At 41.1% G+C, this 26,446-nt stretch overlaps 1 pseudogene; it reads right to left on the bottom strand.

Annotated features, from left to right (window-relative positions):
- Nucleotides 1–1,228: 1,228 nt before the first annotated feature.
- LOC123405215 lies at nt 1,229–4,036 on the bottom strand (annotated as a pseudogene).
- Nucleotides 4,037–26,446: the final 22,410 nt, after the last annotated feature.

A 26,446-nucleotide genomic window follows, 5' to 3' on the forward strand; every position in this document is an offset into this window, starting at 1 on the left:
GTACACGACTTCGTGACTAGCCTTGGAGAGGCCATGGAGAAGCTAGACAGTTTAGAGAAGACATTCGACACCAAGATGGACGTCAAGTTCAATGAGGTGCTTGCCCGTCTACCACCACCAGTTGCAGCTTCCATCCCTCTCCAACAACAACAACGACGACAACAACGAGGCCCGGATTTTGTCGGACAAACGCGACGTATGCCTTCTGGACAGGCATAGAATTATGGTGTTGTTGCTCCTGCTGCTACTCCTACTGCTACTAGTGAGGTTTCTGTGGGTGACCAGAATGAGGATTATGATGCTGATGATGATGATGAGGGAGAGGTTGCTCCAAATCAACACCAGGGACAACAACCACAACCACACACACTGGGTCGTCCACATGGATACAATCTCAATGGTACGGTTGCACCACCCCATGTGGTACGGGATCATGACCATCTCCCTAAACTTAAATTGAATATTCCAACTTTTGATGGTCGGTATGTTCCTGATATATATCTTACTTGGGAGTTAGAAACATAGCAACGTTTTACATGCTTACAATTTCCTGAGGATAGACGTGTTGTTGCTACTGTTTGTTCATTCACTAGTTTTGCTTGTGTTTGGTGGTCTGGACATTGTCGAATACATCATGCTAATATTCCAACTACTTGGGTTGCTTTGAAAACTGCTATGCGTACTCGTTGGGTTCCACCATATTATCAACGTGAATTGCTTCAAAAATTGCAGCGTTTAGACAAGGAAAAAATTCTATAGAAGAATATTATTAGGAATTACAAACTAGCATGATTAGATGTGGTATTGTTGAGGACAATGAAGCTATGCTTGCATGTTTTATGGGTGGATTAAATAGAGATATTGAGACTATTCTAGAATATACACTACAAGAAATATGCTCATACATGACGTTTCTTAAGAAGTCGTTGATGAATTCGTCATAAATCTATGACGATTTCATCCGAGATTGTCGTAAACCGTTTGAGGGGATCAAATCTACATATAAATTATGACGATGTGAGTCAAAAACGTCGTAACCGCATAAGATGAAATCGTCATAACTTTTACGATGATTATAAAAATGTCGTAACATGTTCTAACTATCTCCCTCGGATCGATGACATGGCGCACATCCATCCATCCATCTCACCATCTCACATCCATCCATCCATGTATCTACAAGAAAAAAAATGTAAAAAAGATAACCCACCCGCAGCCAAACCCTAGCTCAGACCCCTCCCGCATCGCACCCTTTCTCCCTCGTCCCCATCTCCTCGCCGCCACCACCTCCTCCTTGTCCCCCCTCACCGCCGCTCCCACCATTCGCCGACCTCGTCGTCCTCCTCACCCACCGCCGCCGACCTCGTCCCTCCCTCCCCTCAACATCCCACGTGCCGTCGGGGCCCAGATCCGCACCATCGGTGGCGGGGTGCCGTGGGCGGAGGGTGGTCCGCACCGTCGAGGCCCACATCCGCAACTGCCGCTGGCTCTGGCGCCGCCCCGAGTCGACCTCAAGTCCGGCAAGTCCCGGCTGTCCGGCCTGTTGTGGCACGGCAGGTCGGCGTACGACGCGTGGTTCAGCTGCGCGTCGAACCAGGTGGCCCAGGTCCTACTCACCCTCCCCTACTCCTTCGCGCAGCTGGGCATGGTGAGCCGCATCCTCTTCCAGTTCTTCTACGGCCTCCTCGGCAACTGGACCGCCTACCTCATCAGCATCCTCTACCTCGAGTACCGCACCCGCAAGGAGAAGGACAAGGTCGACTTCCGCAACCACGTCATCCAGGTACTACATCCTCCATTGTTGCATGCAGCCTCGATGCCAACATCGATCCCACCCAAGCTCGCTCCATCTCTAACAAGCTTGTAAGTAACAACCACCATTGTTGGCAGTGGTTCGAGGTGCTGGACGGGCTGCTGGGGCGGCACTGGAGGAATACGAGGCTGGCCTTCAACTGCACGTTCCTGCTGTTCGGGTCGGTGATCCAGCTCATCGGCTGCGCCAGCAACATCTACTACGTGAACGACCACCTGGACAAGCGGACGTGGACCTACATCTTCGGCGCCTGCTGCGCCACCATCGTCTTCATCCCTCCTTCCACAACTACCGCGTCTGGTCCTTCCTCGGCCTCCTCATGACCACCTATACCTTGGAGATCATCAACTCCAAGGTGTGCACCAGTCCATTCCTTGTTTCCTTACCTTTGACTTACTCTTATATACCGATCAAATCCAACATATTGTTATCCTCTTCTGACAAATATGTTGTTCTACTATAAAAGGTGTGTATGCTGATTTCACCGTATGATATTATTTGATTGCTGGTGCACTAGTGAGTAGGTACACTAGTCTGGTAACCTATCAAAACTTTCTTGACCAAATACAAACCAGAATGCAAACAGCTCCATTATTCAATATCGTCTGCTAAAATTTGATTGGTTTATTGATGTCCTATCTGTACCCTTTGGGCATTTCTTGCATACGTACCTGTTTCCCTATACGAACAGATCCTGCTCTGCGAATATTATGTTTTCGTGTTTATTGAAAAACGTTTCTTCTCATTCTTGGTTGCAATTACCACTAATTCATATTTCAGAAGCTTAACATCATATTGGATATATTTATGTTTGAAAAAATGGTTTGTGAGTTACCATTTCGATTGAAAACGTCGATAGCTATTACAATTTACTTCTCTTCATGATGTAGATATTGCAGCTTACTGTCTGTCTAATGATGTAGGAGTAGTTGTCTTTCTTAGCTTACTGTTTGTCTAATGATGTAGGAGTAGTTGTCTTTCTCAGCTTGTTGTTCTTGCATGATGTCAAAGCTATGTTTTGTCAATGTATTTCCCTAGTAGACACTACTATTTCATCAAATTTAGTGCATTTTCATATATCTATTAAATTTCCCCATTAAGTTATTTTCACTTGTTCAAAACTTGTTTCCTTTCAACTTCATGTGAGATGGATGGTCTCCCTGTTCCTGACTATGCTTTGCTTGTTTGAAACTCACTGCAAAAATGATACAGGGAAAATTAATTAGCGTGCATGTCTAGATGTTTACTTCCAACCAATTACTTGGAAATGTTGAAATAATGTATCTGTATCCCTGCATGCTTGCACCTACATTTGACAAATTAGTAGCCGACTGTTGTCCTAGCTTGTTAGTGTATTGTTAGAAAAGAGTTCAATTTTGAAGTGGAACATACCATAGTGGGATTATGTTTTCTACAGATTAAGGGGAATCTTGTTCTGTAGTCCTTGTCGATATAAAGCCAACAGTGAAAACAAATAATCAACTAGAGAAACGTTTGAGGCTACAAAAAAAATTAGTTTTGCAAATTCAGCTCTTGGTTGGAATGGGATGATGTGACTCTTTGCATGGAAATGTAAGAGCTTTGCTACACCTACGTAATTTGCTTACATACACTTACATATCTAGCCGCGCTGATTCAGTGCCTCGGTTGTGCAGAACACGCTGCAGGGATTGGTGGCCCGACACAAGGTCAGGAAGCGGGTCAAGGCACTCACGGAGATCCAGGTGTAACTCCAGAGGTTCCACTACACGGTGCTTTTGACATGCGTTCCTTCTGGCATAGATTTGGTTACTACTTAGGTGATTTGTGTCAGCGTATATCATCAATAATAAGTGCGATTTCTGTGTTTCTCTGATGCCACCTGCTAGAGATGGTATAGCTTGGTAGGTACTGGCTTGCGTAACGGTACAGCTTGGTTTGTAGTCGTACTACCATGATTGATTGTTGTCGTGACTGAGCAAGGATAGGTTGCATGGTTGCTTAGTAGCGGACCCTTCAGGCTATGCTGCTGATTCCTACCATCATTCTAGGGAAATGATAGCAGCTATCTATATTATTTTCCCCTGATAACTGTTTTAACTTTTGAACTCTGAACAATGAAACATTCGTGTTGGGTAGGACAAGCTAGATAACAGCGTGATAGAGAGGTCATAGACATTTATATCTTCCAAACTGACCTTGCATCAGCTTGTCTTTGACTTGTAAGTTTGTATTTTTGTTCATGTTTAGTTTCCTTTAGCCAATGCTACTAGTACTACATATAGAATGAGCCAAATTCTAGCAAGAATAAATAGGAAGCATAATTATATCTAGCTCCCTCGCATGATCACTCGGACATATATAATTTGAGATCATAATTTCTAGATTCTCTGTAATTTTTAAAAAAGCAACAATTTCTGGATTCGCACTAATTTGAGACCATCTTGAATATCTCTGTTATGAATCTTTGTACTAAGTAGATAACTGTTGTGTTGACCATCTCGCACTGTGATACTAGTAGACATAACTTACATTCTACTGACATTTCACTCTCGTGATTCTGAGAGTGTCGCTGCAAAAACCAAAACAACACTTGCTCTAAATATGGTCAACAGACCTGAGAAGACAATACCAAACAACAATAAATCATACTAGCAGTTATCCTGCACGGTACCTACATGTGGTCCAATTGTTTTGTAAATCATACTCTTGTTATTTTTTACCTTGCAACCATTCGAATTTTAACGCATCCAGAACAGAGTATTTGAATTCCGTCACTGTAATCTGCAAACCTCTTACTATTTTTTGCTCTTGTTTACAGGGTTCCACCAATGCATGTGGGGATACCATAACCTTTCAGTGGTCGAGGATGTCGTGGAGAACTACCCGAGCGCGCAGATACCCCTCAACGTGATCTGGAACGACGACGGCCATATGGACGCAAGGAAGGACTTCACGCTCAGCCCGGTGAACTACCTGCGCCCCAAGCTGTTGGCGTTCCTCGACATGCTGCAGTTCCATTGATATATTTGTGTGGCTTGCTGGTTTGGTGTCATATAATGTGTTCGTACCATTTCATTAACATTTCATCTTCACCGTCGGTTCGAACGGAAGCCTATGATCATTTGGGAAATGGATCCCTGTTGATAGTCAGTAGTGAATCTCCTGTCAAGTATTTCGACAATAAGTTCAACCTGATCTATCATCTGGAATGCTTGTTAATATGCTAGAGGGCCGAGTGCTCAGTAAGAACTTTGGTCATGGTTCCATGATTTTGGAGATGGTTGTCATAGATGTATTCACAGCCCGTGCGCTGTGTGTATTCTGCTTTCTTTTTGCTGTCGCTCTTTAGGTGGTCCATCAAACCTCTAGGTATGTTCCCGCTAGCAATGTGTAGTAGACTGGACATCTTATTTACTTGTTTTCCTTTTCGAATAAAATCTGGAATGCTCATTCACAAACAAAAGCATGTTGTACTGTGATACATAGTTCTGCCATTGTCATTACTCTTAGATGTGTTGCATGAGAGACCAGTTTGAAGGAATTCAGTCAGCACTGTTGAAACGCGGGAAGTCTTACTTGTGAATCCCACTAGCTGAACTACGGTTTCCAAGCCTAGTCAATGAACAGAAACTAGTTACTAACTAGGTTAACTGAACATCATTTTCAGAAGGGAGAAAAAAAATTAGAGAAGTAGATTGCAAATTGAGCGCTATAGTCTGGTCTTTCCTAAATGACAGGAACTAACACAAAATGAAAATAGTAGTATATTCCATTAACAACATTCCTTACGTATAGGAGCGAAGGAAGCAACATTTAGTAACCTGCGTTCAGTTAACTCTATTTTTTCCTAAATGGTCTACAGTTGACTCTGTAGATGTGAAATATTTGTACAGTATTTTCCATTGTCTCGATTGAATAGCATTCTGCCTCTATAAGTATTATTTATAGCCTTACTTCTGGAACTTTGTGTGACTATAGGAATTCTTGATAGACTTTTATACATTATTTATCGACTTTTCCTAGTTTTTCCTGAAGCTTCCCTGAAACGGAACTTCAGACCCCTTCTTTTCTTCTAGAAAATGGAAGATGTGCCTCAGGCCTCTGTGTCATGGATGGACAATGTATATACTTTATTACCTCACCTTTGTCCGTGTACCTGTAATGTGTATGCTATTATTATTTTTCCTATACACAACATATGACATGTATATTGTTTGAATGAGTCGTCATGCATTATTTAGCTATTCATGTATGCTTACCATCATTCAATAATCTGCAGCTTGTTTACCACTATTTATCGGAAACTGAGAATCATGAGAGGCTCTGATGCAACTTGTTTTTATCCTTGATTAGTATCAATTCTTGTATTGTAGACTTAAAATTGTGTTGGTTCCTCTTTTACAGAAGCTCAAGCGTGAAGTGTGAAGCCGTGAAGTGTGAACCCAAGTGTGAAGCTGTGAAGTCTTACTCAGTTTAGAGTAGCATATTGTAGCACATCTGTGTTGTAAAGATTGTAATAGATTTATTTAGTCGTATATTTTATCAATTTTATGTGTTCTTAGTTCTATTTGAAATTCATTCTTGAATTGAAAGTGGTCAAAAAGACAATATATTAGTATTAAATTTAGGTTGATTCTAAGTTTGTGCTGTCACCTGTATTGGATCAGATATATTTGTGCCTTCATAATGCTACAGATCAAAATGTAAAAATCTCGAGGTCCAAAATTTGACAAAATTTTAAGATCAGCATGACATGTTGGACGAGTACAAAAATAAAATGGCCAAAAAAGAAAATCAATAGAAAGTAAAAGGCCACAAACCAAAATTCTAAAAAAATAAAATTAAAAGTGGTTATAAATAGGCTAAGGCCCAAAAAGAAGCCCAATAAGAAAAAACCCCAAAAAATAAAATCAGCCCATGTGATCAATTGAAATGGGTTGGCTGATTTCAACCATGACGTTTTGATTTCGTCGTAATTTTGCCACGTAGGAGTGGTTTTGATTGTCAACGACGATTTAGGATCGTCGTAAAGGTTACGACAATCCAGGAATCGTCGTAAAAGTTACGACGATTTTGATCAAAACGTCGCTGTTGTTCATTTGTGACGCTCCGTTTTGGGCGCTTGGTTTTTCGTCGTGAGATCGTTGTAAATTAAAAACCGTGACGATGTAGCAACGAAAAAATAGCGTCGTGTATTAGCATATTCCTTGTAGTGATAAGGATTATAGCATTATCACTCATTTATTCCATCTTGCTTCCAAAGCTGAACGTGAAGTGCAGGATCGACATGCATTGGCGAGAACTAAATTTTCTGTAGGTCGCACTTCCTCATGGATGCCATGGACCTCATCTACTTCCACACGTCCTCCTGCTTCAGCACTGCCTACTCCAGCCAACAACTCCAACAGAGATACCAGGAAACAGGCCCCTGCCGCACCTTCTACCAAGAGCACACCTTCTGGGCCAGCACAGAGCTCTTCTTCATCCATGGCATCCACAGGGCAAACACGTGAGGTTATTTGTCGCTGTTGCAAGGGTGGAGGTCATTATATGAGAGAGTTCCCATCCAAGCGTGTGATGATTGTTACCGAGGATGGTGGATATGACTGCACTAGTGATTATGACGAGGAGACTATGGGCTCTTATTGCAAGTGAAGAACAGGGTCTAGATGATATTGAACAAGAGACACAATACATGGCTGCTGACTATGCTGACAAGTATGAAAGCTTAGTTGCTTAATGTGTTTTAAGTGTGCAGGTAACACATGCTGAGAAAAATTAGAGGCAGAACTTGTTCCATACAAAGGGAGTTGCGAAGGAACGTTCTGTTTGTGTAATCATCGATGGAGGAAGTTGCAACAACTTAGCTAGCATGGAGATGGTGGAGAAGTTGTCTCTCACCACCAGACCACATCCTCATCCTTATTACATCCAATGGTTCAATAACAATGGGAAGGTTAAGGTAACACGTATTGTTCGTGTGCATTTTAGCATTGCTACATTCTGATTTTGTTGATTGTGATGTGGTACCGATGCAAGCATGCTCCGTTTTACTTGGTAGACCATGGCAATTTGATAAAATTCTGTACACCATGGTAGGACAAATCAGTATACTCTTGTTCATAAGGATCAAAATATAACTTTGATTCCTATGTCTGCTGAACATATTATGAAAGATGACATTGCTAGAGCTAGTAAAGCAAAACATGACCTACAAAAGAGTGAAAATCAGATTGTAGCAAAGGAGTTTGAGCAACACAATAAGCCTAATAAACCATCATCTAGTGTTGCATCTAAAATAAAACTGAAGAGTGGTTGTTTACTTGCCACTAAATCTGATATTACCGATCAGATATTACTACATCTGTTTACTATGCTTTCGTATGCAAAGAAGTATTATTTTCATTCAAGTACATGCCTCCCTCTTTTCCTCCTGTTGTCATTAACATTTTGTAGGAGTTCACTGACGTCTTTCCACAAGACATGCCACCGGGATTACCACCTATTGGAGGGATTGAGCATCAGATTGACTTAATTCTCGGTGAGTCACTACCCAACCGTGCATCATACCTCTCTAATCCAGAGTAGACGAAGGAGATCATGCGTTAAGTACAAGAGTTGCTCGACAAAGGTTATATACGCGAATCTATTAGTCCTTGTGTTGTTCCTATTATTCTAGTGCCAAAAAAGGATGGTACATCGTGTATGTGTGTTGATTGTAGAGGCATTAATAATATTACTATTCGTTATCGTCATCCTATTCCTAGGCTGGATGATATGCTTGATGAATTAAGTGGCTCCACAATTTTCTCCAAAGTTGATTTGCGTAGTGCATATCATCAAATTCACATGAAATTGGGAGATGCATGGAAAACAACATTTAAAACTAAGTTTGGATTATATGAGTGGTTAGTTATGCCTTTTGTGTTAACTAATGCACCTACCACTTTCATGAGATTAATGAATGAGGTTTTACGTGCTTTAATTGGACGATTCGCGGTAGTCTACTTTGATGATATACTGATTTATAGTAGATCTTTGGAGGAACACGTGGATCATTTGCGTGCTGTTTTTGCTGCTCTACGTGATGCACGTCTGTTTGGTAACCTTGCGAAGTTCACCTTTTGCACCGACCGACTATCTTTTCTTGGCTATGTTGTTACTCCAGAGGGAATTGAAGTTGATAAAGCCAAGATTGAAGCTAGTGAGAGTTGGCCGCAGCCCAAAACGGTCACACAAGTGAGGAGTTTTCTTGGACTCGTCGGGTTTTATAGGTGTTTTGTGAGAGATTTCAGCACCATTGCTACACCTCTCGATGAGCTAACAAAGAAGGATGTGCCTTGATGACCAGTTGATGATTATACTTCTCGCCCCTTGTTGGCTACCCCAAGTGGAAGGTGGAGATGTAGTCAGCAGCAAGTTTCCCTTACACGGAGACTGTAAGGTTTATTGAACTAGGAGGACTCCGAGGATCAACAAGTAGGTGTCCTCTGCCATGGCGCTAGCATAATACGTGGACCTGCACACACACAAATAACTTTGCTCCCAACGATTACAGAGAGGTTGTCAATCTCTCCGGCCTTGTAATTTGCAAAGGATCAAAACACAAGCGAGAATAGTGATAGTGATTGCAACGGAAAAGTAAATGAAAGCAGGTAATGATGGAGGTGTAAGAAATGGTGGTGATATGGACCGGAGTCACATGATGTTCACTAGTGATGTCTCTCTCCCAAAAGACGATAAACAACTATGCTTGGGTAAACAAATTACATCTGGGCAATTGACAGAATTATGAACGCACCGCAATGCTAATTATGCTACTTGAAAGTTAGAAGCTCAATAGTAATGGACAGTACGCCAATACAAGTAGACCGTTTATTCATCAACATCTACTTACTAATCATCCACTTTGATATATCTATCCAGAATATCTCGTTGGTATTAAGTTGCGAGCCCCACCCAAAGTGTAAACTCAAAGCAACGGACAACTGCATTAACAAACTATGTGTAAGGTAAACAATCCTTGCAACCGTGGTCACAAGCACCGTTGTTTTCTCCTTGGTGGCAACAACACATCCGCTAGTCTCATGTTTCTGTCACTCAAGCTAGATATCAGGGGCATGAACCCACAATCATGCATAACACTCCCTCTTGGAGTTACAATCTACTACTCGGCCAAAGCAATAATGAACAACGGAGAACATTCATGAATCACTAAAGAACATAATATAAAAGGATAATCAAATATATAACTCATAATAATCTGAACATAATCTCATAATCCATCGGATCCCAACAAACCGAGCATAGCAATAGCATGAAAATTACATAGATGCCTTGATCATGTAGGGCAGCTCACAAGGGCTAATCATTGAAGCAGAAGATTGGAGAGAAGACATCACATAGCTACTGGTCATGGACTCATGGTCCAAGGAGGACTACTCACGGCACGTTCGGGAAGCGTCCATGGCGGTGGAAAAGCTCCCAGAGGTCAATCCTCCCTCCGGTAGGGTGCCGGGAAGAGGTCTCTTGACGCAGCCGATCTCGGAAGCGCTGCGGCGGCGGAACAATGGAGAAATTCGCAATTCTGGTTATCCTGGAAGGGTTTCTGATTGGAGGGGTAAATATAGGCCAAAGGAGTGTGTCAGAGGAGGTGGGGCCCAACCAGGCGGCCTGTGGGTGCGGCCAAGGGCCAGGCCGCGCAGGGTGGCTACCTGGGCAGCCCCTGGCTCCCCTCTGGCCCATCTTTGGTGATCTGGAAGCTTCCGTTACACTGATTTTTATATATTTTTCTCGGGATTTTTGGGGCTCTAGAATTTTGGGAAAAAGCCGGTGCAAAAAAGACATCAATAGACAGAAACTGGCACTAGGTGCACTAAGTTAGTAGGTTAGTCCAAATATGTGTAAACAGATATAAAAGTGTAGAAAAATATATAACAATGTCACCCAAAAGATCATGGAGCAAGCATAAATTATAGATACGTTTGGGACGTATCAACATCCCCAAGCTTAATTCCTGCTCGTCCTCGAGTAGGTAAATGATAACACAAATAATTTCTATGGTGAAATGCTAACACACATATAAGAACTTAAAAGTAAAGTAAGTAAGATATGCAATTAAAGTCAAGACAATAACAAGCAAGAGTCTATATCTAGTATGGAAATTAGTAAGGTAAGAACATAAAGGTGCAAGAGCTCTCGCTGTCCGTGACTCGAATGTCTCCAAATGGTGTTTGCGTGCAAGAAAAGTGAGATGGGCTTAGAGTATAAAATATTTTTAATTGAGAACTCAATCTACTAGACTTCACACTTGGTTTACTTCAGAATCTTATTTTGACTCATCCGCAAACCACTAGTCAGGCACAAGTCAAAATGATCCTCTCTCTTTCGACTTTGAGAACTCATGCAATGGATGAGCGCAAGCAAGATATGTTGGCACTTAGGATGGCAAATAGAATAATGATGGGGAAGGAAGACAAAAATGTGTGAAAGGCTCACATCAATGAGGACAACCATAGGCGAGAGAAAGCCAAATGATAGATATGACGTGAGGAGTAGGGATTGCCATGCAACGGATGCACATATGAGATAAGGTAAGCTCTCCAATGAAACTAGTGGGGGTGCATCCAAGTTGCTTGCTCATGAAGACCTATAGCTCATTTGAGGAGGCTCATCATTGGAATATACAAGCCAAGTTCTATAGTGTAAGGGTCCCCACATAGTTATGCATGAATGATAATCTCTATGGAGTACAAATATAGCAATGGAGTATGAGTGTGGATCTTTCAAAAGGAATAGTAGTGTTGCCCCCCCTTTTTTCTCTTTTTTGTGGCCTCTTTGGCTCTTCCTATTTATCTCTCATTTGTCCTCCTTGAGATCTTTTCATTTGTCCTCTTTGGGATCTTTTCCTCACTTAAGGGCAACACTCTATGTTTTACAAGAATGAAAAGAAGATCTTCACACTTTATAAGAAGTACTCAACATAAAGACAAATGAAGACTATCATGATGTATGCAAAATGTATGCCTCTGTCAGTGTAACAGGATATGCAATGAATCTAGCACATCATGTAGCAATAATAAGGGCAAGGCCCAACTAGCATGCGACTCCTCGATCAAGCAAAAGCATGTATGACATGAAGATCAAGTCATGAGATGGTGGATGTTTCATGGCAATGTATCTTGGAAAGGCTATGGAAATGCCTTAATAGGTACGTATGGTGGCTGTTTTGAGGAAAGATATAATGAGGCTTATGATGACAGAGCGTACCATGCCAAGTGTTTTGATGCACCAGCAAAGTTTGCATCAACTCTCAAGATGAGAAAGGGCAATGCACGGTACCGAAGAGGTTAGCAAAATATGGATGGTGGAAGTGCCAACAATCGAATACTCGCATTAGTCCGAAGAACTCATACACTTATTATCGGTAGCTCTCTATCTAGATAGGAAATTCACAAAGAGACAAGTACCTCGAGGAGGAGTGTTTGGGGGTTTGTTATCCTTGTGCCTCCTCGACCCATGGTAACGTGAGGGTACTCTATATATTCCAACCCCTACAGAGGTTAGCGATCATTCTAGTAGCTAGAGTTCTCAACTAATTTGTAGTTTTTGAAAAAAACACGGATTTCCCAAAATACGACACCTATCACTAATAGGCTCAAGCTCTTGTCACCAATAGTCCAAACATTACTCAAATCAATACCTCAAAACTATTGAAGTTACTACTATACTTAAAATAGCAACCTCCATTACCTACTCATGCAAGATACACAACTCAGTGCAATGAGCCAACTCTCTAAACAAGATAAGCATGATAACTCAATAGAGTTCCAAAAGCAACCAAAATAAAAGCTCTTTAAAAGATATAGCATGAAAACTAAGAGCTAAGCATGACAACAGCTATGTAAAGATAGAGAACACACAAAAAGGATAAGCATGAAAACCTATGTTGTGTTCTAAGTGGAATGGAGCGTGTTTCTCTCCCAAACAAGGAAGGCTAGGTTCCGACTTGTTATGACCAGCAATCAAAACTAAAACAAACTAAAAACTAAAGAGCGGGACGCTCCAAGTATGGCACATAACATATGAAGTGCTAAAAATATAGCATGGAGATGGACGAACTGATGATTGTTGATAGAGAAGGGGATGCACGGGGGCATCCCCAAGCTTAGACGCTTGAGTCTCCTTGAATATTTCTTGGGGGTGCATGGGGGCATCCCCAAGCTTGAGCGCTTGACACTCCTGGATCTTCTTTCATCACCTTCCATCGCATACTTGAAAGCTCCCTTCATACGAAACTCATCATAAGCTGATTAGAGTGGTTAGTACCCATAATAAAATAATTCATTACCTACTGGAAATAATGATATTCATGAAAAAATACTGTTTCTCATGATTTCCAAAAGGTTTTGCAAAGGAAAAGCAAGCTTAAGATTTGCAAAATGATGAAAACGCAAAACGTGGCAGAATCTGTCAAAAACAAAACAACAGGTAGTAAATAATTTTTTCAGGGCACTTCTGCAACTCAAATAAAAAAACTCAGAAGAGATGCCAGAAAGACAATTATATAGGGCATGCTATCAAAACATTTCAGATCAAAAACATTGTCTGGTGATTTTTGGCGACTTTTTCCGTCAAGCACACAGAATCTGTTTCTGGACAACATGTCAAAACTTTTGAAGTTTCTTGCAATCGGAGGCTAAAACTTGGCACAAAGCTTGAAAATAAAGATACAATGATGTTGCTACAGTAGTAAAAAGCATCAAGACCACTAAAACTGAAAGTAAAAACAAACTGGGTTGCCTCCCAACAAGCGCTTTCTTTTATGCCTTTGACCTAGTCATGATACAACAAGATCAAGTGTTATCAACTCCATAAGAATAACTTGCCCGAATAACGGACTCATAAGGTAACTTAATATTATTTCTATGGAAGTGTTCCATTCCCTTTTTAAGGGGAAATTGGAATCTAATGGTCCCTTCTTTCATGTCAATAATAGCACCAACGGTGCGGAGAAAAGGACGTCCCAAAATAATTGGACATGAAGGGTCACACTCAATGTCCATAATAATAAAATCAACGGGCACATAATTATCATTGACAACAATAAGAACATCATCAATTCTCCCTAAAGGTTTCTTTATGGAAGAATCAACAAGACGAACACCAAAAGAACATTGATCATAAGGTTTCAAATCAAGCATATCATACATTCTTTTGGGCATAACAGAGGCACTAGCTCCAACATCACAAGAGATATTATTAATTTTAATCTTGACCATAGGATCCCAACCATATTCTAGTTTCCTAGGAATAGAAGTCTCTATCTTGAGCTTCTCCTCCCTAGCTTTAAAAAGAGCATTGGTAATATGCTCGGTGAAGGCAATATTGAGTGTACTAGTGTGGGGGTCTTTAGCTATTCTTTGCAAAAAAGTGATAACTTCGGAAAGACTACAATTATCAAAATCAATATCATCGCTATTAAGTAAAATTGTAGTGTCATCCTCTATATTTGATTTTCTCTCTATTATAAGAGTTTGGATGTCTTCCCAAGTTTGGGAACATTTAGGAGCAAATTCAAACCAAAGATCCGGTTCCTTCCCGGGGAGACCATGCCAAGGGTATAATTCTCCATAAAGACTAACATGGTCACAAGGTCTATTACTTTTATAAATACCCAAAGTGGCAATAGGAGCAATAGAAGTGAAGGTAAAATCATTATTGTTGTGACTAGTGGAGTCACACAACTTGGTGTTCTCAGTGGAACCCATAGCAGCAGCAACAAGCAAGAATAAATCAACTAATTTTTTTGTGGTTTTTGGTATAAGACTCTAAAGCAAAAACTAAAAAGCAAACTAACAAGACTAAAAAGCAAAGGTAAAGGATAGTGTGCAACTCCCCTATCTTGAAGACTGGAGTCCCCGGCAACGGCGCCAGAAACTTGCTTGATGTCGAGTTGATGAATATACTTCTTGCCCCTCGCTGGTTACCCCAAGTGGAAGGTGGAGATGTAGTCAGCAGCAAGTTTCCCTTACACGGAGACTGTAAGGTTTATCGAACCAGGAGGACTCCGAGGATCAACAAGTAGGTGTCTGCTGCCCTGGCGCTAGCAGAAGACGTGGACCTGCACACACACAGATAACTTTGCTCCCAACGAGTACACGGGGGTTGTCAATCTCTCCAGCCTTGTAGCTTGCAAAGGATCAAAACACAAGCGGGAATAGTGATAGTGATTGCAACGGAAAAGTAAATGAAAGCAGTAAATGATGGAGGTGTAAGAAATGGTGGTGATATGGTCCAGAGTCACATGATGTTCAGTAGTGATGTCTCTCTCCCAAAAGACGATAAACAACTATGCTTGGGTAAACAAATTACAGCTGGGCAATAGACATAATTATGAACGCACTGCAATGCTAATTATGCTACTTGAAAGTTAGAGACTCAATAGTAATGGGCAGTACGCCAAGACAAGTAGACTGTTTATTCATCAGCATCTACTTACTAATCATCCACCTTGAGATATCTATCCAGAACATCTCGCTGGTATTAAGTTGCGAGCCCCACCCAAGGTGTAAACTCAAAGCAACAGACAACTACATTAACGAACTATGCGTAAGGTAAACAATCCTTGCAACCGTGGTCACAAGCACCGTTGTTTCTCCCTGGTGGAAACAACACATGCCCTAGTCTCATGTTTCTGTCACTCAAGCTAGACATCAGGGGGCATGAACCCACAATCATGCATAACGCTCCCTCTTGGAGTTACAATCTAGTACTCGGCAAAGCAATAAAGAGCAACGGAGAACATGCATGAATCACTAAAGAAAATAATATAAAAGGATAATCAAATATATAACTCATAACAATATGAACATAATCTCATAATCCATCGGATCCCAACAAACCGAGCATAGCAATAGCATGAAAATTACATAGATGCCTTGATCATGTAAGGCACCTCACAAGGGATAATCATTGAAGCACAAGATTAGAGAGAAGACATCACATAACTACTGGTCATGGACTCATGGTCCAAGGATGACTACTCACGGCACGTACGGGAAGCGTCCATGGCGGTGGAGAAGCTCCCGGAGGTCAATCCTCCCTTCAGCAGGGTACCGGAAGAGGTCTTGTGACACTCCCGATCTCGGAAGTGTTGCAGTGGCGGAACGATGGGGAAATTCGCGATTATGGATATCCTAAAAGGGTTTTCTATCGGAGGGGTATATAGGCCAAAGGAGGGCGTCAGAGGAGGTGGGGCCCACCCAGGCGGCCAGTGGGCGCGGCGAGGGGCCAGGCAGCACAGGGTAGCCGCCTGGGCAGCCCTGGTTCCCCTGTGGCCCATCTTCGGTGATCTGGAAGCTTCCGTTACGCTGATATTTATATATTTTTCTCGGGATTTTTGGTGCTATGGAAATTTGGGAAAAAATCCCTGCAAAAAAGACATGAGTAGACACAAACTGGAACTGGGTGCACTCAGTTAGTAGGTTAGTCCAAATATGTGTAAAAATATATAAAAGTGTAGCGAAACATATAACAATGTCACCCAAAAGATCATGGAGCAAGGAGAAATTATAGATACGTTTGGGACGTATCATGCCTTATGCTTGGGGTATCGTACACGAAGAAGCCTTCACGGTTTTGAGAGATAAGTTAACACATCCTCCTTTACTCGAACTTCCTGATTTTAATAAGACTATCGAGCTTGAATGTGATGCTATTGGAATTGGATTAGGAGGTATGTTATTACAAGATGGTAAACCTCTTGCATACTTTTCTGAAAACTGAGTGGGCCTAGTTTGAATTATTCTACTTATGATAAGGAATTATATGCTCTCGTTCGGACTTTGGAAACATGGCAACATTATTTATGGCCCAAAGAATTTGTCATACATTCTGATCATGAATCTTTGAAACATATTAGAAGTCAAGCAAAACTGAACCATAGACATGCTAAATGGGTTGAATTCATTGAGACTTTCACATACGTCATTAAACACAAGAAGGGTAAATAAAATGTTATTGTTGAAGCATTGTCTCACCGTTATACTATGCTTTCACAACTTGACTTTAAAATATTTGGTATGGAGAAAATCAAAGATCAATATGTGCATGATGCTGATTTTAAATATGTGTTGGAGAATTGTAAAGAAGGGACATCATGGAATAAGTTCATCATTAATGATGGATTTGTGTTCCATGCTAACAAGCTATGCATTCCAGCTAGTTCTGTTCGTCTTTTGTTGTTACAGGAGGTGCATGGAGGAGGATTGATGGGACACCTTGGCGTAAAAAAGACGGAGGACATACTTGCTACACATTCCTTTTGTCCAAAGATGCGACGGGACGTTGAGCGTTTTGTTGCTCACTTCACGACATGTCAAAAAGCTAAGTCACGACTCAATCCTCATGGTTTATATATGCCTTTGCCTGTACCTAGTGTTCTTGGGAGGATATATCTATGGACTTTGTATTAGGTTTACCTCGAACAAAGAAGGGGAGGGATAGCATATTTGTTGTCGTGGACAGATTTTCAAAAGTGGCACACTTTATACCATGTCATAAAAGTGATGATACTGCTAATGTGGCTGATTTGTTCTATCGTGAAATTATTAGCTTGCATGGTTTGCCAAATACGATTGTTTCAGGTCGTGATGCTAAATTTCTTAGCCACTTTTGGAGATTTTTATGGGCTAAGTTGGGGACAAAACTGCTTTTTAGTACTACATGTCACCCCTAAACTGATGGATAAACTGAAGTAGTCAATAGATCATTGTCTACTATGCTTAGGGATGTTTTGAAGAAAAACCTGAACATGTGCGAAGAATGCTTGCCTCATATTGATTTTTCTTATAATCGTCCGCTGCATTCTACTACTAAGATGTGCCCTTTTGAAGTCGTGTATGGTTTCTTACCTCGTGCACCTATTGATTTGTTACCCCTTCCATCTTCGGAGAAGGTTAATTTTGATGCTAAAGAATGTGCTGATTTGATATTAAAGATGCATGGGTTAACTAAGGAAAACATTGAACGTATGAATGCTAAATATAAACTTGCTGGTGATAAGGGTAGAAAACATGTTGTCTTTGCAAAGGGAGATCTTGTTTGGTTGCATTTGCGTAAGGATAGGTTTCCTGATTTGCGCAAGTCAAAGATAATGCAACGTGTTGATGGTCCTTTCAAGGTGTTAGAGAAAAAAAATGATAATGCATATAGACTTTATCTGCCTACAGATTTTGGGGTTGGTCCCACTTTTAACATTGCAGATTTGATCTCTCAAAAAAACATTGCAGATTTGAAGCCATATTTGGTTTAGGAAGATGAGCTTCCGTCGAGGACGACTTCAGTTCAAGAAGGGGAGGATGATGAGGACATAAACACCATTGTTACACCCACAACCCCAACTGCTATACATACTGGACAAGTTACCAGAGCTCGGCATGCCAATTGAATTACGAGGTACTTTTGTTTCTTGCAAATCTTTCTAATGTTCATGAACATATGATGTTGCCTACGTTAGATACTTAAGTTGTACTTATGAATGAAGGACCTATCATGGACAAGAAGGATATCCGTTGGAGCAAGATGAAGCATGGAGTAGAAGGTACACTCATGTGAAAGAACAATGGAGCTTCCACCGGTGATTTTCGCACTTTTAAGCCACCTTAAGGAGAGCATGAAGGTTTGGACGAAATATTCAAGATGCCACTTTTTAAATTTCATCCATACGCTATTATAGGTGTCGCACCACCTTATTTTTGGGTCAAGCCCATGCAATTTCGAAATACCATATTATAGGCTATTTTTAGAGTTTGTATGTGTTGGGAAACTGAGATAGGGTCGGTTTCGGACCCCTCCTCCAAGGGGTCACGAAATTCCTCCTCTATTCCCCCATATATACAACCCTTAGGGCGCCGTTTAGACTTGGGTTTTGTTTAGATTACAAGTTTGCCATAGCTGCAACTTCGCGTTCTTCCTTTGTGTTTCACGACCAGACAAAGGCATCACAGAACCCCATTTTCGTCAATAAATATTTCCTATTATATTCACAATATCCAGATTGCAATCTTAGTTTCTTGCTTGTTCTTGGATTGCATGCAAGAAACAGACCCTCGTGGTCAGGTTGGTCGTGCTCAGGCGTGGTCAATAACCTCTCGGAGTTGGTTAGCGATTGCTAAGGCGCGACGTCCTCACATGTTCCTAGTCAGATCGTCAAAGTCTACTCCATGAAAAACGATAACCACAATCTCATCGAAATACATGGACAACTTTACCTCAATCACTTTGTCTCTCTCTTGAGATAGATTACCAGCAATCATATCTCTCAAGGATGCACACAAGCATATATACAGAGAGAAATGTCAAACTAATCTAATGGACGCAAAGTGATGTTCTGAAAGCTTATACATCAAACAAGAATAAAAACTATTTGTATTTTCTATTTTGTTATATGAATATTGTACATAGTATGAACTTCACATGGTTTATCTTCGGTGGAGCCTTGGTGATTGAGGCAAGGGTCCCGATCTTTCAATGAGATGGTGGTTATCGTTTTGGTGGAGTAGACTTTGACGATCCGACTATGAACGTGTGAGGACGTCGCGCCTTAGAAATCGCTAAACCAACTCGGGGAGGTTATTGACCACGCCGGAGTATGATCAACCTGACAACGAGGGTCTGTTTCCTGCACACAAATGAAGAACAAGCAAGAAACTAAGATTGCAATATGGATATTGCGAATATAAGAGGAAAACTTTATTGATGAAGGTGGGGTTCTCTGACACCTTTGTCTGGTCGTGGAACACAAAAGAAGGACGCGAAGTTGCACCTATGGAGAACTTGTAATCTAAACAAAACCCAAATCTAAACGGTGCCCTAAGGGTTGTATATATGAGGGAATAAAGAGGGAATTTTGTGACCCTTGGAGGAGGGGTCCGAAAACAACCCTAAACTCCGTTTCCCCACACATACGGACTCTAAAAACATCCTATAGTATGGTATTTCAAAATTACATGGGTCTGACCCAAAAATAAGGTGTTGCAACACCTATAATAGCATATGGACGAAATTTATAGTGGTGTATTGAATATTTCATTCAAGGCTTCATGCTCTCCTTATGGTGGCTTTAAAGTGCAAAAATCACCACTGGAAGCTCCTTTGTTCTTTCCTGCGCGTGCACCTTCTTCTCCATGCTTGATCCCGCTCCAACGAATATCCTTCTTGTCCATGCTAGGTCCTTCATTCATAAGTACAACAAAAGTATCTAACTTAGGTAGCATCATATGTTCATGAACATTAGAAGGATTTCCAAGAAACAAAAGTACCTCGTAATTCAATTAGCATGCCTGAGCTCTAGTAATTGGTCCGGTATGTATAGCAGTTGGGGCTGTGGGTGTAACAATGGTGTTGATGTCCTCATCATCCTCCCCTTCTTGAACTGAAGTCGTCCTCGACAGAAGCTCGTCTTCCTCGCCCAAATATGGCTTCAAATCTGCAATGTTAAAAGTGGGACTAACCCCAAAATTTGCAGGCGCCTCAAGTCTATATGCATTATCATTTATTTTCTCTAACACCTTGAAAGGACCATCAGCACACGGCATTAGCTTTGACTTGCGCAAATCAGGAAACCTATCCTTACGCAAATGCAACCAAACAAGATGGCCAGGTGCAAAGACAACATGTTTTCTACCCTTATCTCCAGCAAGTTTATAATTAGCATTCGTACGCTCAATGTTTTCCTTATTTAACTCATGCATCTTTAATATCAAATGAACACGTTCTTTAGCATCAAAATTAACCTTCTCCGAAGATGGAAGAGGTAAGAAATGATAGACAACTTCAAAAGGGCACATCTTAGTAGTAGAATGCAGCGAACAATTATAAGCAAATTCAATATGAGGCAAGCATTCTTCCCATAGTTTTAGGTTGTTCTTCAAAACTACCCTAAGCATAGTAGATCATTATTTATTGACTACTTCAGTTTGCCCATCACTTTGGGCGTGACATGTAGTACTAAAAAACAATTTTGTCCCCAACTTAGCCCATAAACATCACCAAAAGTGGCTAAGAAATTTAGCATCACGATCTAAAACAATCGTATTTGGCACACCATGCAAGCGAATAATTTCACGAAAGAACAAATCAACCACATTAGCAGCATCATCACTTTTATGACATGGTATAAAGTGTGCCATTTTTGAAAATCTGTCTACGAAAACAAATATGCTATCCCTCCCCTTCTCTATTCGAGGTAAACCTAAAACAAAGGCCATAGATATATCGTCCCAAGGAACACTAGGTACAGGTAAAGGCATATATAAACCAGGAGGATTGAGTCGTGACTTAGCTTTTTGACATGTCATGCAGCGAGCAACAAAATGCTCAACATCCCATCGTATCTTTGGCCAAAAGGAATGTGTAGCAAGTACGTCCTCCGTCTTCTTTACGCCAAAGTGTCCCATCAATCCTACTCCATGCGCCTCTTGTAACAACAAAAGACGAACGGAGCTAGCTGAAATGCATAGCTTGTTAGCATGGAACACAAATCCATCATTAATGATGAACTTGTTCCATGTTCTCCATTCTTTACAATTCTCCAACACATCTTTAAAATCAGCATCATGCACATATTGATCTTTGATGGTCTCCAAACCAAATACTTTAAAGTCAAGTTGTGAAAGCATAGTATAACAACGAGACAGAGCATCATCGATAACATTTTATTTACCCTTCTTTTGTTTAATGATGTACGGGAAAATCTCAATGAATTCAACCCATTTAGCATGTCTATGGTTCAGTTTTGCTTGACTTTTAATATGTTTCAAAGATTCATGATCCGAATGTAAGACAAATTCTTTGGGCCATAAATTATGTTGCCATGCCTCCAAAGTCCGAAAAAGAGCATACAATTCCTTATCATAAGTAGAATAATTCAAACTAGGCCCACATAATTTTTCAGAAAAGTATGCAACAGGTTTACAATCTTGTAATAAAACACTCTTAATGCAATTCCATTAGCATCACATTCAAGCTCGAAAGTCTTATTAAAATCAGGAAGTTGGAGTAAAGGAGCATGTGTTAACTTATCTTTCAAAACCACGAAGGCTTCTTCCTGTGCGGTACCCCAAGAATAAGGCACATCCTTCTTTTAAAGCTCATTGAGAGGTGCAACAATGGTGCTGAAATCTCTCACAAAACACCTATAAAACTCGGCGAGTCCAAGAAAACTCCTCACTTGTGTGACCGTTTTGGGATGCGGCTAACTCTCAATAGCTTCAATCTTGGCTTTATCAATTTCAATTTCCTATGGAGTAACAACATAGCCAAGAAAAGATACTCGATCGGTGCAAAAGGTGCACTTCCGAAGGTTACCAAACAAACGTGCATCACGTAGAGCAATAAAAACAGCACACAAATGATCCAAGTGTTCCTCTAGAGATCTACTATAAATCAGTATATCATCAAAGTATACTACCACAAATCATCCAATGAAAGCACGTAAAACCTCATTCGTTAATCTCATGAAAGTGCTAGGTGCATTAGTTAATCCAAAAGGCATAACTAACCACTCACATAATCCAAACTTAGTTTTAAATGTTGTTTTCCATTCATCTCCCAATTTCATGCGAATTTGATGGTACCCACTACGCAAATCAACTTTGGAGAAAATCGTAGAGCTAGTTAAATTCATCAAGCATATCATCTAGCCTAGGAATAGGATGACGATAATGAATAGTAATATTATTAATGCCTCTACAATCAACACACATATGCGATGTACCATCCTTTTTCGACACTAGAATAATAGGAACAACACAAGGACTAAGAGATTCGTGTATATAACCTTTGTCGAGCAGCTCGTGCACTTGACGCATAATGTCCTTCGTCTCCTCTGGATTGGTACGGCATGGTGCACGGTTGGGTAGCGATACACCGGGACTTAAGTCAATCTGATACTCAATCCCTCTAATAGGTGGTAATCCTAGTGGCACGTCTTGTGGAAAGACGTCAGTGAACTTCTGCAAAATGTTAATGAAGTAGGAGGCAAAGAGGGAGGCATGTCCTCGAATGAAAATAATACTTCTTTGCATACAAAAGCATAATAAACAGATGTAGTAATATCCAAATCAATAATATCAGATTTAGTGGCAAGTAAACAACCACTCTTCAGTTTTATTTCAGATGCAACACTAGATGATGGTTTATTAGGCTTATTGTGTTGCTCTAATTCCTTTGCTACAATCTGATTTTCACTCTTATGTAGGTCCTGTTTTGCTTTACTAGCTCTAGCAATGTCATCTTTCATAATATGTTCAGGAGACATAGGAAGCAAAGTTATACTTTTATCCTTATGAATAACAGTATACTCATTTGTCCTACCATTGTGTAGAGAATTTTTATCAAGTGGTCTACCAAGTAAAATGGAGCACGCTTGCATGGGTACCACACCACAATCAACAAAATCAGAATATGTAGCAATGCTAAAATGCACACGAACAGTATGTGTTACCTTAACCTTGCCACTGTTGTTGAACCACTCGATGTAATAAGGATGAGGATGTGGTCTGGTGGTGAGAGACAACTTCTCCACCATCTCCATGCTAGCTAAGTTGTTGCAACTCCCTCCATCAATGATCACGCGAACAGAACATTCCTTGACAACTCCCTTTGTATGGAACAAGTTGTGCCTCTGATTTTGCTCAGCATGTGTTTCCTGCACACTTAAAACACGTTTAGCAACTAAGATTTTATACCTGTCAGCGTAGTCAGCAGTCATGTATTGTGTCTCTTGTTCAGTACCATTTACACCCTATTCTTCACTTGCAATAAGAGCCAGAGTCTCCTCGTCATAATCACTAGTGGAGTCATATCCACCATCCTCAGTAATAATCATCACACACTTGGATGGGCACTCTCTCGCATAATGACCTTCACCCTTGCAACAACGACAGATAACCTCATGTGTTTGCCCTATGGATGCCATGGATGAAAAAGAGCTCTGTGCAGGCCCAGAAGGTGTGCTCTTGGCGAAGGGTGGGGCAGGGGCCTGTTTCCCGGTATCTCCGTTGGAATTGGTGGGTGAAGTAGGCGGTGGTGATGCAGGAGGACGTGTGGAAGTAGATGAGGTCTGTGGCGTTCATGAGGAAGTACGATGTTCAGAAAAAATAGTTCTGCCAATGCTTGTCAATCCTACACTTCACGTTCAGCTTTGCAAGCAAGATGGAATAAACGAATGATAGTGTGAAAATCCTTATATTCTAGAATAGTCTGAATATCTCTATTTAATCCACCCATAAAACATGCAAGCATAGCTTCATTGTCCTCAACAATACCACATCTAATCATGCCAGTTTGTAATTCCTGATAATATTCTTCTACATAATTTTTTTCTTGTCTTGAACACTGCAATTTTTGAAGTAATTCACGTTGATAATATGATGGAACTCAACGAGTACGCATAGCATTTTTCAAAGTAGTCCAAGTAGTTGGAATATTAGCATGATGTATTCGACAATGTTTAGACCACCAAACACAAGTAAAAGTAGTGAATGAACAAACAGCAGCAGCAACATGTCTATCTTCAGGAAATTGTAAACATGTAAAACATTGCTTTGTTTCTAACTCCCAAGTAAGATATATATCAGGAACATATCGATCAAAAAATGTAGGAATGTTCAATTTAAGTTTAGCGAGATGATCATGATCCGGTACCTCAAGGTGTGGTGCATCCCTACCACGATGATTGTATCCATGTGGATGACCTGTGGCTTGTGGTGGTGGTTGTTGTCCCTGGTTCTGATTTGGAGCAACCTCTCCCTCATCATCGTAATCACTATCATAATCCTCATTCTGCTCAGCCACAGAAACCTCGGTAGTTGCAACAGGAGCAGCAGTAGGAGAAACATCACCAAAATTCTGAACTTGGCCGGAAGGCACACGCCGCGCTCGTCCCACCATGTCCGAGCCTCGTTGGTGTCGTTGTTGTTGTTGTTGTTGTTGTTGTTGTTGAAGAGGGACATAAGCTGTAGCTGGGTGTGGTACACGGGCAAGCACTTCATTGAATTTCGTGTCCATCTTGGTATCGAATGTCTTCTCCAAACCTTCTAACTTCCCCATGGCCTCTTCATAGGTGATCACTAAATCGTGTACCTGGTTAGCCATCATTTGCTGAAATTTATCATGGAGCTCCCGGTTGGTCAGGCTCTCTCGGTCGATCTCATCGTTGTGTGATCCTGGCATGGTTAGCAACAATAGGAACATACAAGAATATGAACCTACAGACTACAAGGAAGTGGTGGTGGTGGTGGTGATGTTGGTGGTGTGTCACAAATCCATCAAGAAAATCTCAATTTCTTACTAGTTCTTACCAAGCAGCAGGTGGTGATCGGCAACCGGTGTAGCCAAACCTCACAAAGCTTGGATAGAGAGATTGGCAGGTAGTGTCAAACACACGATGTAGATGTATGTGAAGCTAGGAAGGCTTATAATATGGTAGCAAGAAGGGTCAGGAATAATCAGTTCAGAGATGCAAAGTTAAAAAGACGCTCAACGACGGTACCCTGGTGGTCCTAGGCTAGACCGTACTAGAGACGCGCGCCTAGAACACCAACAAAATCACGAGCTTCACGTAATCAAGGGAAGAGCCGCTCTGATTTTTTTCTTTTTTGTGTTTTTTTCTTTAGAAAATCACTATAATGGCAAGTGTCTCAAAACTCTTCCGAAGGACCAAAAACAGGATAGGCAAGAAATTTTTTGTTTGACAATTTATTTTTCTGGAGCAATTCGGGGCTGCGACTACCAAAAATTGTGACAAAAATCACTATGATGGCGAGTGCCTCAAAACTCTCTAAAAGCCTAACAAAACGGTCGGGAAAAAAATTCACCCTCTGAAATTTTGGCCTAAAAAGTACTCTAAAAAGCGTGCGAGACTCTTTTTTTTTCCGAAACCTACTCACGTAAAGAAACGAGAAACCGAAAACAAGAGGATCTCGAAATTAACCTAGGACGGAAAAGACGCAGATTAGGATTGTGGTGGATATGTTGTGTTGCTATATGGCAGCAAGGATAATGGTGGTGTGGTGGTGGTCTATGGCAGCAACGATGATGGTAGTGTGGTGGTGGTATATGGCAGTGATGAAAGGTGACGCGGTGGCGGCGTGACAACCTGTGAACATAACTCGAAACTCTAAAGGACCAGACACTAAGACCAGGAACTCGACACGACGATGTAACCGCAAATTCAACAAAGCAAAATACTGAAAAGACTATACAAATGCTCAGATTGGTTCGGATATGATGATCTAACCCTAATTTTTTTTGGCTTTTCCGTGGACTATAGGTATGAAGAATAGATGCGATCTAAGTACGAAAAACTGGTAAAATCTCATCGAGCAACCTGGAAATCTGATACCACTTGATAGCGGCGAGGGTCCCGATCTTTCGGTGAGATGATGGTTATCATTTTGGTGGAGTAGACTTTGACGATCCGAATATGAACGTGTGAGGACGTCGCGCCTTAGCAATCGCTAAAACAACGACGAGAGGTTATTGACCATGCCGGAGCACGATCAACCTGACCATGAGGGTATGTTTCCTGCAAGCAAACGAAGAACAAGCAAGAAACTAAGATTGCAATCTGCATTTTGCGAATAT

Source organism: Hordeum vulgare, chromosome 6H (assembly GCF_904849725.1).
Source record: "Hordeum vulgare subsp. vulgare chromosome 6H, MorexV3_pseudomolecules_assembly, whole genome shotgun sequence".
Classification (NCBI taxonomy): domain Eukaryota; kingdom Viridiplantae; phylum Streptophyta; class Magnoliopsida; order Poales; family Poaceae; genus Hordeum; species Hordeum vulgare.